We start from the raw sequence: 9,347 nt of genomic DNA on the forward strand, positions 1-9,347 counted from the left end.
AGTGATGCAGACGTTGCTGTCTTTCTGTTGCACAGGTAATTAGCTGTTTGCTTTGGGGGGATTTGTTATTTTACTGGCTCTCCTCTGCAGGATGCGCGTTCAGGCATGTCTGGGCTCGTGGCTTTGGACGGAGCACTGACGGGAGGGGGAGCAGGGGGTGAAGCTTAGAGGAGGTTGCTAGCTCTCTAACGGGAACTGCCCATTGGTTTGACATCCCATTGTTCCGACCATATTAAACTCATTGTTCCGAAGTCCGTTCCGAAATCATCATGATGCCCTGTGGTTAAGGCCTAGTTAGGTTTAGGCACAAAAAACACTTAGTTAGGGTCAGGAAAAGATCATGGTGTGGGTTAAAATGAAAAAGAAAGTGACAAACACATAAGCCATGAGCCTGCTTCACCTCAAGCCCATCGCGGCGCACCATACGCCCGCCACGAGCCGTTCAGCATCGCGGACAGTTGGAGTAATGGGATGTCAAACCAATGGGCTGTCGAACCAATGACATGGACCCCTCTCTAACATGACCAACTATAGCTTTAAACAGGCTCGCAACTTTAATACAAATCCACATATTCATGTAATTACAAAAAAATGAAACAAAAAAGGGTTTTGTTTATAACAGTTAAGTTCATCAAGTTCATTGGTAGAGGTACTACAGTCACAACAGGTCCACTCTGAACTGTATTGACGTAGCCAGTGAGTCATATGTTAGCCAATAACAACAGAATAACATATGTCTGAGCATGTCTTGGTTATGCTGGCTGGTAGGCAGCTAACTAGCGTGCTAATTATGGCCACAACAAACTATTACATTTACTGCCAGTGAATTTATCAATAAATTTTTTGATTAATTGATTGGTTACTAAAAATCCAGCCCAGCCACCAGAGGAAAATGTTGGCACTGTACTTTTCTGTAAACCACAAATACATCATATTTGTACAGTTTAATTCGTATCATATTGTTTTTAAAGTGGCGTAGTATATGAACCGACTCTGTCCTACGGTGGAAGAAGAGATGGTGGGTTTTAAGCACTTAAGTCACTTTTTTCCCAGCCACTTTTTAGGGACCAAAGGTGGGTGTTATTTAGTGACCCATCAATGTTTTCCTGGTGGCTTTTTGGAAACCCAATATGGGTTTTAATAGCGAGTCATTGCTGTTTTTCCCACAGCTTTTGGGTCTTGTTGCTTTTTCGCAACTGGTCACTTTTCTTCAGCAGCTTTTTGGACGCCAAGTATGGGTGGTTTTTATAGCAACCCATTGCTGTTTTCCCAGCGGCTTTTAAGGCACCCAGTATAAGTATTTTTTCACGAGTCATTGCTGTTTTTCCCGCAGCTTTTTGGGCACCAAATGTAGTTGTTTTTTTAGCAACCTGACGCAGTGTTTCCGGTGACTTTTAAGCCACCATATGTGGGTTGTTTTTAGTGACCCATCACTGTTTCCAGCAGGAATAGTGACATGAAAAGCAATTGTTTTTTAGAGAGACATCACTGCATTGCAAATGGGGATTTTCCCCCTTTGCAGGGTATTTTAAGCCAAAACACTATGGAGCTTTATCCCTGTCTTTATTCAAGAGAGTGGGCTATCAGTTTGAGAGCATTATTTATTGATTTCACATTCAAAAACCCTGCCCTCGCACTCAAATAGCCTCTGCTTGCGCTTGGATCTACTCTGTTTCTGCTCAAACTGTGTGCTCGCACTCAGATACCATGTTGCTTGCACAGATTTCCTGCTTGAGCTTCTGCTTTTCTCCTCGCACTCAAACTGTTTCTGTGCGCTTGTGGAATTTCTGCTCTCAGATTTCTGCCCTGTGCTTGGATTTTTTTTGTGTAACAACCCTGTCAAAATCCCCCAACCAATAGAATGCTAGATTTACTGTTGACCAATGAAATGATCCCTGCCTCCTTGTGGGCGCGCTCGCTTTAGTATTAGAGCATCCCGTCCGGGCGGGTACTCTTTAACCGGGTTCATCCACTCCCACCCTCTTCCCCTGTCGGGAGTTATTTTTCAACAGTCACCGGCTCACTATACATTATCCCGCCGAAGACAATTACAATTACAGCGTCAATGTAGCGAGTGTGACAGTTGGTTAATTAACGGTTGTATTTATATTCATAACACCTGTGAGCAGAGTGATTTTACTGTTACATGTCCCAGTGATGTTATACTCTTTATCAGCACTCACGGAATGCCTCTCGTCCAATCAAATTACTCGGTCAGAACTAACTGTTGTATAATACACACACACACATATATGTATATATATATATATATATATATATATATATATACATATGGCGCACTTGTGTAAATTAACAGTCCCTTTATTCCAAAAGTTGTAAAGAAAGCAAGGGAAGAACATTTAATAAAGCCCTGGAGAGTGGGAGTGGATGAACCCGGTTAAAGAGTAGCCTACCCGCCCGGACAGGACGCTCTAATACTAAAGCAAGCGCACCCACAAGGAGGCAGGGATCATTTCATTGGTCAACAGTAAATCTGGCATTCTATTGGTTGGGGATTTTGACAGGGTTGTTACACAAAAAAATCCAAGCACAGGGCAGAACTCTGAGAGCAGAAATTCCATGAGCGCACAGAAACAGTTTGAGCGCGAGGAGAAAAGCCGAAGCTTGAGCAGGAAATCTGTGCAAGCAACATGGTATCTGAGTGCGAGCAACATGGTATCTGAGTGTGAGCAACATTGTATCTGAGTGCGAGCAACATGGTATCTGAGTGTGAGCAACGTTGTATCTGAGTGCGAGCAACATGGTATCTGAGTGTGAGCAACATTGTATCTGAGTGCGAGCACACAGTTTGAGCAGAAACAGAGTAGATCCAAGTGCAAGCAGAGGCTATTTGAGTGCGAGGGCAGGGTTTTTGAATGTGAAATCAATAAATGCTCTCAAACTGATAGACCACTCTCTTGAATAAAGACAGGGATAAAGCTCCATAGTTGTTGAACTGTGTGTCCATTGGCAGTGCACTGGACAATGAAGACAGTACAAGGCAGTTTGCATATGCTGCATTTCTCTTTGTGTTCTTTATGTAATGATCATGGTCTCGTACCTGTGTCGAAGAGTGTGTGGATTTATGATATTTGTTATCAGTGCATATAAAGCTACAGATCAAACATGAGAGGTTTGGTCTTTCATGAGTATTTGAAAGAAAAATGAAAGCAAGGCTGTGGGCAAGGTAGCTTCAAACAAACGTACTGTGCACACAAAGGTAGGCAGGCATGTGCACACACACAATAGAAATCAATAACAGTGGGATTCCATGCATTGTTAAGGAGCCATGGGGAGTCAGTAAGCTAAAAAAGTGTCAAACAAATTTTAAAATTTACATTTTAATAATCTCCCTTGACCCAAAAGACAAATCAGGCCACCCCATATTAGGTCAACACACCAAAGCTAATTAATTGTTCATGATGGAAGGCACTGCGTACTGGAAATACAGACTTTTCATTCACCAAAAGGAGTTCCTTTGTGAAAACTAAGAGTTGTTTCTCACTGCTGTCAGGGCTGTAATGTGATAAAGGTGACCCTCTGGAATCCAGCCAGTGAAGATCAGTCACACAGGAATGTTGAAGCCCAGCCCCCACCCACCTGACTGTTCTCTGATACCGAACGCTGATTGCCAACCCCCCCTTTCTTTAATCTCCATCACTTGACTGTTGTCTACTCATTCATGTGACCCTGCCTGACTGGAGGCCACCCACACTGTTGTTTAATATCACCAGTGGGGCATGAAACCTTCAACCAGCCATAATGACAGATGGAGTTTCAGCAACAAATTTAAGAGCTTTAGTAATCTTTAGTAGTCTGTTGAACAGATATCTGTAGGGTTTTTTTTAGGGATTGAATTATTGAATAAGGCAGACACTACAATTATTTTAAGCTTCAAAGTGGTTCAAGCACTGAAAATCTTAAGTCAAGGTCAATTTATTACAATCTTCTAGAAAATATATCCTGAAAAAGCTGGTTATTTGGTGTATTTTCACCAAAGTGTCAGTGTGTTTATATGTACATGAATAGCCAGTTTTATAACCAATAACCAAGTGAGGATTAGAATATATGCAGTTCACATAATCCAGTCCAAACTAATATATATTTTTAAATGCTTGAAGATCCATTCATTAATGATGCGAAGTCTGCGGAGCTAGTTCAGGCAGACAACTCAAGTGCGCAATCCTGATCAGCTGATCAGCCACATGCTCTCCTCAGCTGATAGGGCAGGCTATTTAAACCCCCCGTGCTTACCTGATCATTCCTTGCTACTCTGCTGCTGCATGCGCATGCGGCATGCTGCTCTGCTGCTCTGCTGCTCTGCTGCTGCTGATCCTGCTGTGTTCTGTTGCTCTCGCTGCTGCTGTGTGCTGCTGTCTCTGCTGCTGATTCTGTGTGTTCTGTTGCTCTCGCTGCTGCTGTGTGCTGCTGTCTCTGCTGCTGATTCTGCGTGCTGCTGTCTCTGCTGCTGATCCTGCTGGGTTCTGTTGCTCTCACTGCTGCTGCTGCTGCCGCTGCTGTGTGCTGCTGTCTCTGCTGCTGATCCTGCTGGGTTCTGTTGCTCTCGCTGCTGTGTGCTGCTTATGAAGCTTCTCAAATCCCACCAGCTAGGATCCCCAGCTGGGGGTCTGCTATTCATTCCCTGTAATGTCTGTCATACAGATCATTTTCAGGGAATGAATAAATTGAGATAGAGCCTGACGCCAAACTTGCTTCAGCCATGCTTAAACTATTCATGCTCTGCTTCAGTATGCAAATATTTATGCTCAGTATAAATGTTAAATTCAATCCAGAGTTGCCTGACTGAACTTAAAGTGTATGACATCCAAGAGAGACAATAAAAACTAATGGAATGGTCAAAGTTTAAAATTTAAGGTGTGCATAGGCACACACAGATCTGGTATTAAAGGCACAGAGTGGTGATCAAAAATGGGGATGGTTAGGAACAGCTCCATTGGTACCATCCACTCCTAGGCTCTCGTTTTAAAACTCATAACTTTTGCTTCTTTTATGCCTGGCATCCTCACAACTCCAGCATGTTAGAACCCCTAAAACAGAAACCTTTGAGAACGCTGCTGAAAACTCTATGGTTGCATTTTAGTCTGGAAACAGATACTTTTTCAAAACACGACACAGACACCCATGTTCATTGGGTCATATCAGTGTTAAGCCAAAACATTATAGCTAGTTCTAACTTAAATACTTTTGGTGATTTCATCCGTCTTATATGGGTATTTCTTTCCCATTGTCATTGCTTTCTCTGATGATGGATAATGCTCCCAGTGCAGCTCTGATATGGTGCCATAATTGCATTACAATGACTACAAATCTGTTTTCTGCTGCCTTGACCACCTACTTGTGCTACTTTCAGTAACAATTCAACCTTGTTGCTGGTCCAAGCAAAAAAAAAAAAAAAAAAATTGCAGGGCAGAAAATATTCTTCTTGTTTACATTTGCACATGCATGCCCACTGTGCTTGAATGGTCATGTCAACACAGATTATTTCTGAACAGTGCTCAAACACTTACGTGTATGAAGCATAGAGTGACCACGACATCACCCATTGGTTTGCGTCATTTTGAAGCCTCAAGTTTGGCATTATGGCTGTCACCATCTCGTTTTTTTGGAGCCAGATGTGACCATATTTGGGTGAGAGGCTGGCACCGTAGAGGAGTGTGGGGTTTATCAGACTGAGAAGTCAGACACTTTTGGCAGACAGCTTGTCACTCAAGAGGCCCACCCTTTATTACAGGTCACTTTAAGCCTTAATAAAATGTAAACGGGTACGTTATATAAAAATGCATCCGCCGTAGTCATGAAGTGGAAATTAGCTATGATAAGTTTATTTCTGCTGTAAAGAGCTTTTCAACCATCAAATAAGCACTTCTGACAGAATATACTGGCCCTGAACACATTGTTGGTTTTGATCTTTTCATAGGATTTGCTGACAGTAAGAGAGAAAAAGAAAGAATAACACCAGACTTACCATGTTATTCTTCAGGTCCATACACTAAGACAAGCCAGCGAATTAACTATCCCTACGTTGCAGTTTCACACATCTTATTCCTTTTTTAAAGACACAGAGACAAACTGAGATTTCTCTGTTTTGCCACAGAGATAGACAGAATTAGCAAATCTTAAGTTCTACCTTTGCAATGTTTATTTCCTGTCACATGCAACCAGTTCTTGTGGTGGACTAATCCAAAGAGCTATCATTATATAACTTTCTATTGGTATGCCAATTTGGTAAACTGCTGATACCACCATTGATGGTCCATCAACCCAGTCCCAGAGCTATAGATAGTGAAGGTATCAGCCCAACCCCCACCAGTCAGTGAGACCTAAAACCTGCAGCCTAATCCCTAAATCCACTTTATACCAGGAGCCATATGTTATCTGCTATTCCTACTTTCTCTCTCACACAGGAGTCATCTGAATGCTTTCATGCTAAACATAACACAAGACTACATCTGGCATTTTATATGCAACGTTTGGTTGCTTCATCCAAATCTTAAATTTATGCTTTTTACTTTGGATAGGTTGCGTTCACAACAATTCAAATGTATACACTGATGAATATAAATAAAATTTAATCTGAAGTTAATTTAGTAGTTAATGTATTTAATTTCATTTTCTTAATTTCATTTTTTTTTCTAGCAAGTTTTTAGTACCTATGTAGAGTCTGATGAAAATACCTCCTTACCTTTTCACCTCCTCTCACCTTTGAAGTTAAAGACATACTGACGTTAATCAGTTTTACCTCAAAAATTAGTGTCTAAATGAGACTACAAAACATCATGACGTCAAACACGGCTTTACAACCTCATTGGGGTGGCCACATTGAAGTCATGCAACTGTATATAGACAGTACAGGCAGTGCGCTACACCCCACTGGGGCAACCCAATTTTGACATGGAAATACGTCTGTGTCCATAGAATAATAATAATATGCTTATTTTATGTTAACTATAAAAAAAACCCTATAATTTAACTATAAAAAAACTGTTTAAACTAATAATTTCCTATTTTCTAGAGTTTGTCACATGCAGATATGTAATGATGATAGCTGGGTAGTATATATGTTGATACAAGACAATACGTTTTTCAGTGGCTAGTTTGATGCAAAATCTCTCCTAGACTGACAAGCTGGGAACATCTGCAAGTGGATATAACATAAAAGCGCCAGTAAAACACACTGTTGGGAAAATATATATACTTCTAAAACTGTGTGTGTGTGTGTCTGTGTGTCTGTGTGTCTGTGTGTGGTTCGTTTATAGACATTAGCTTTTTACTCCTGGCAACTGCATTTAGGCTTTAAAAAATCAATCAAGTAGTATTCATTTGTGAAGATTGTCTTGCTAAACAACATGAGTAAGTATCATAAATGTTTGTTTGCCACGGAGCTTATTTACATTTATGTAATTAACGTAAAGTTACTGGGGTTAGGTTAAGGCAATAAAAGTTACTGTGGTTAGGTTTAGGAAAAGAAACATAGTGAGGACATACCTTGAAATGACTCGAAGTTCGCTCAAAGTTCACATCGATCTGAACACGCAACTTTGGGGAGAAGTCTCGAGCGAAAGTCTGTTTTTGTGTGACCCATACACCACCCCAACCTGCCTCCCTACAAGCGCTCGGGACTGCTTCCTTGTTTACTGCATTGTCTTGTGATCGCAGCTTTCAAAAACACATGGGATGTATGAATTTGGGTGCACTGCTTTTTGTGAGAACAGCCTGACCATGGTGACGCCAACTTCTGCATCAGCCTACAAAAAAAACATCATCCCTGGAGCGCTCTATGGACAGTTTGGGTGGTCACTTTGGGTGCTTCATAGAAAGTTTGAATGAATAAACACGTATACATGTCACTGCCTTCTGATATCTCAGCATCACACTTGTGTGTACAACCTAATCATAACTGATGTATCTGTAGGACATACAACATTTTTGCTAGTGTCAGTACTGTATAGGACAATGGGAGGTTTGTTCACTGTTTAAGGCTTATTTTGAATGTGTGGGACAGCAGCATGTATATTTACACATTTTGATGTTGTAATGGACATAAGAGAAGAGATTTGTCTCCTTTTATTAAACTAGTAAATAAAATAAGTCACCTGCATACATCTAAGTAGACTTGGCCATTGTTTACACTGCACCTGTGTTCATTGTTGTGTATATATATGTATATTTATTTATATATATATATTCTGTGTTGATGTTTTGTGGCAGAGCTGTCAGTGGCATCTGTCCCATCTTCCAGTAGTCTTTAAATCACTGGTCCAACCCTCCTGTAGCCACTGACTGCTCAGTCAATCCAATTATCCTGATTGGAAGCTCCCTTCTGCTGTGACTCAGCTGTTGGAGCAATAATTAAGTAGTAGGATTAGTGAGTCAGCAGAATGGACAGGAATACCCTCCACATGAAAAGTCTATGGCCATAGAGAGCCACTTCCAGTAACTCAGGCTACATTAATATAATGTCTTGTCATTAAATCTTTCACTTTCTCAGGTGGTGTGTTCTTTTGTTTGTGTCAGCCTGTTGGACAGTTTTCTTTCTTGTAACTCTTCTTTCTTCTTCTGCTATTTTCTCCTCTGTTTGGAATTTTTCTGTCTCTTTCCCTCACACTGCTAACAGTAAAGCAGTTTTTCTCACCTATGTCCTTTCATCTGTCTGTCCTTGACTTTTTCTCTCGCACTGAGGAGTCTCGTCCTGTTTGTTTCTTTTGCTATCTATCTCACTCACCTGCCCCCCTCTCTGTGTCCACACAGAGATGATTACAATTAAAATATATCATTCCCTCTCACAGAAAAGGATTCAGCTGTTTTCCTGTTGGTTTGGTGGCATAAGGATGTAGAATTTAAAAGTAAGAAAAAAAAAGAATGCTGGTATGGATGCAGTTGTTTTTCTATACTAGTACTTCATAGAGTGGAACACTCCGTGCCACCACAGTGTACATGCACATTTTGCACTGTGTGTGGGGCATCAAGGGCTGAAGGGGGGAACTATTTCAATTTAAGATGAAGCACAACTACAGTGGGCACCACAAGACCATTATGGGCAATATGATCCACATAATTGCTTGAAATAATGAAATGAATTATGTTTCAAGGTCATTAAAGGGCCAGTGTGTAGTATTTGGCATGGTTTACTGTCAAATCTGAATCTGAATCTGAATATTCTACCCATTAATATGTTTATATAAGTGTATAATTGCTATAAAATACAATTAGTTTAGGTTTTCATAGCCTTATAATTATGCTTTTATATATATATATAGCAAGGGCCTTGCTTTAGAGAGGTCACCATCTTGCGCCGCCATGTATGTACGGCAGCCCGAGCGGACAAT

This window comes from Epinephelus lanceolatus, chromosome 18 (genome assembly GCF_041903045.1).
Source record: "Epinephelus lanceolatus isolate andai-2023 chromosome 18, ASM4190304v1, whole genome shotgun sequence".
NCBI classification, from domain to species: Eukaryota; Metazoa; Chordata; class Actinopteri; order Perciformes; family Serranidae; genus Epinephelus; species Epinephelus lanceolatus.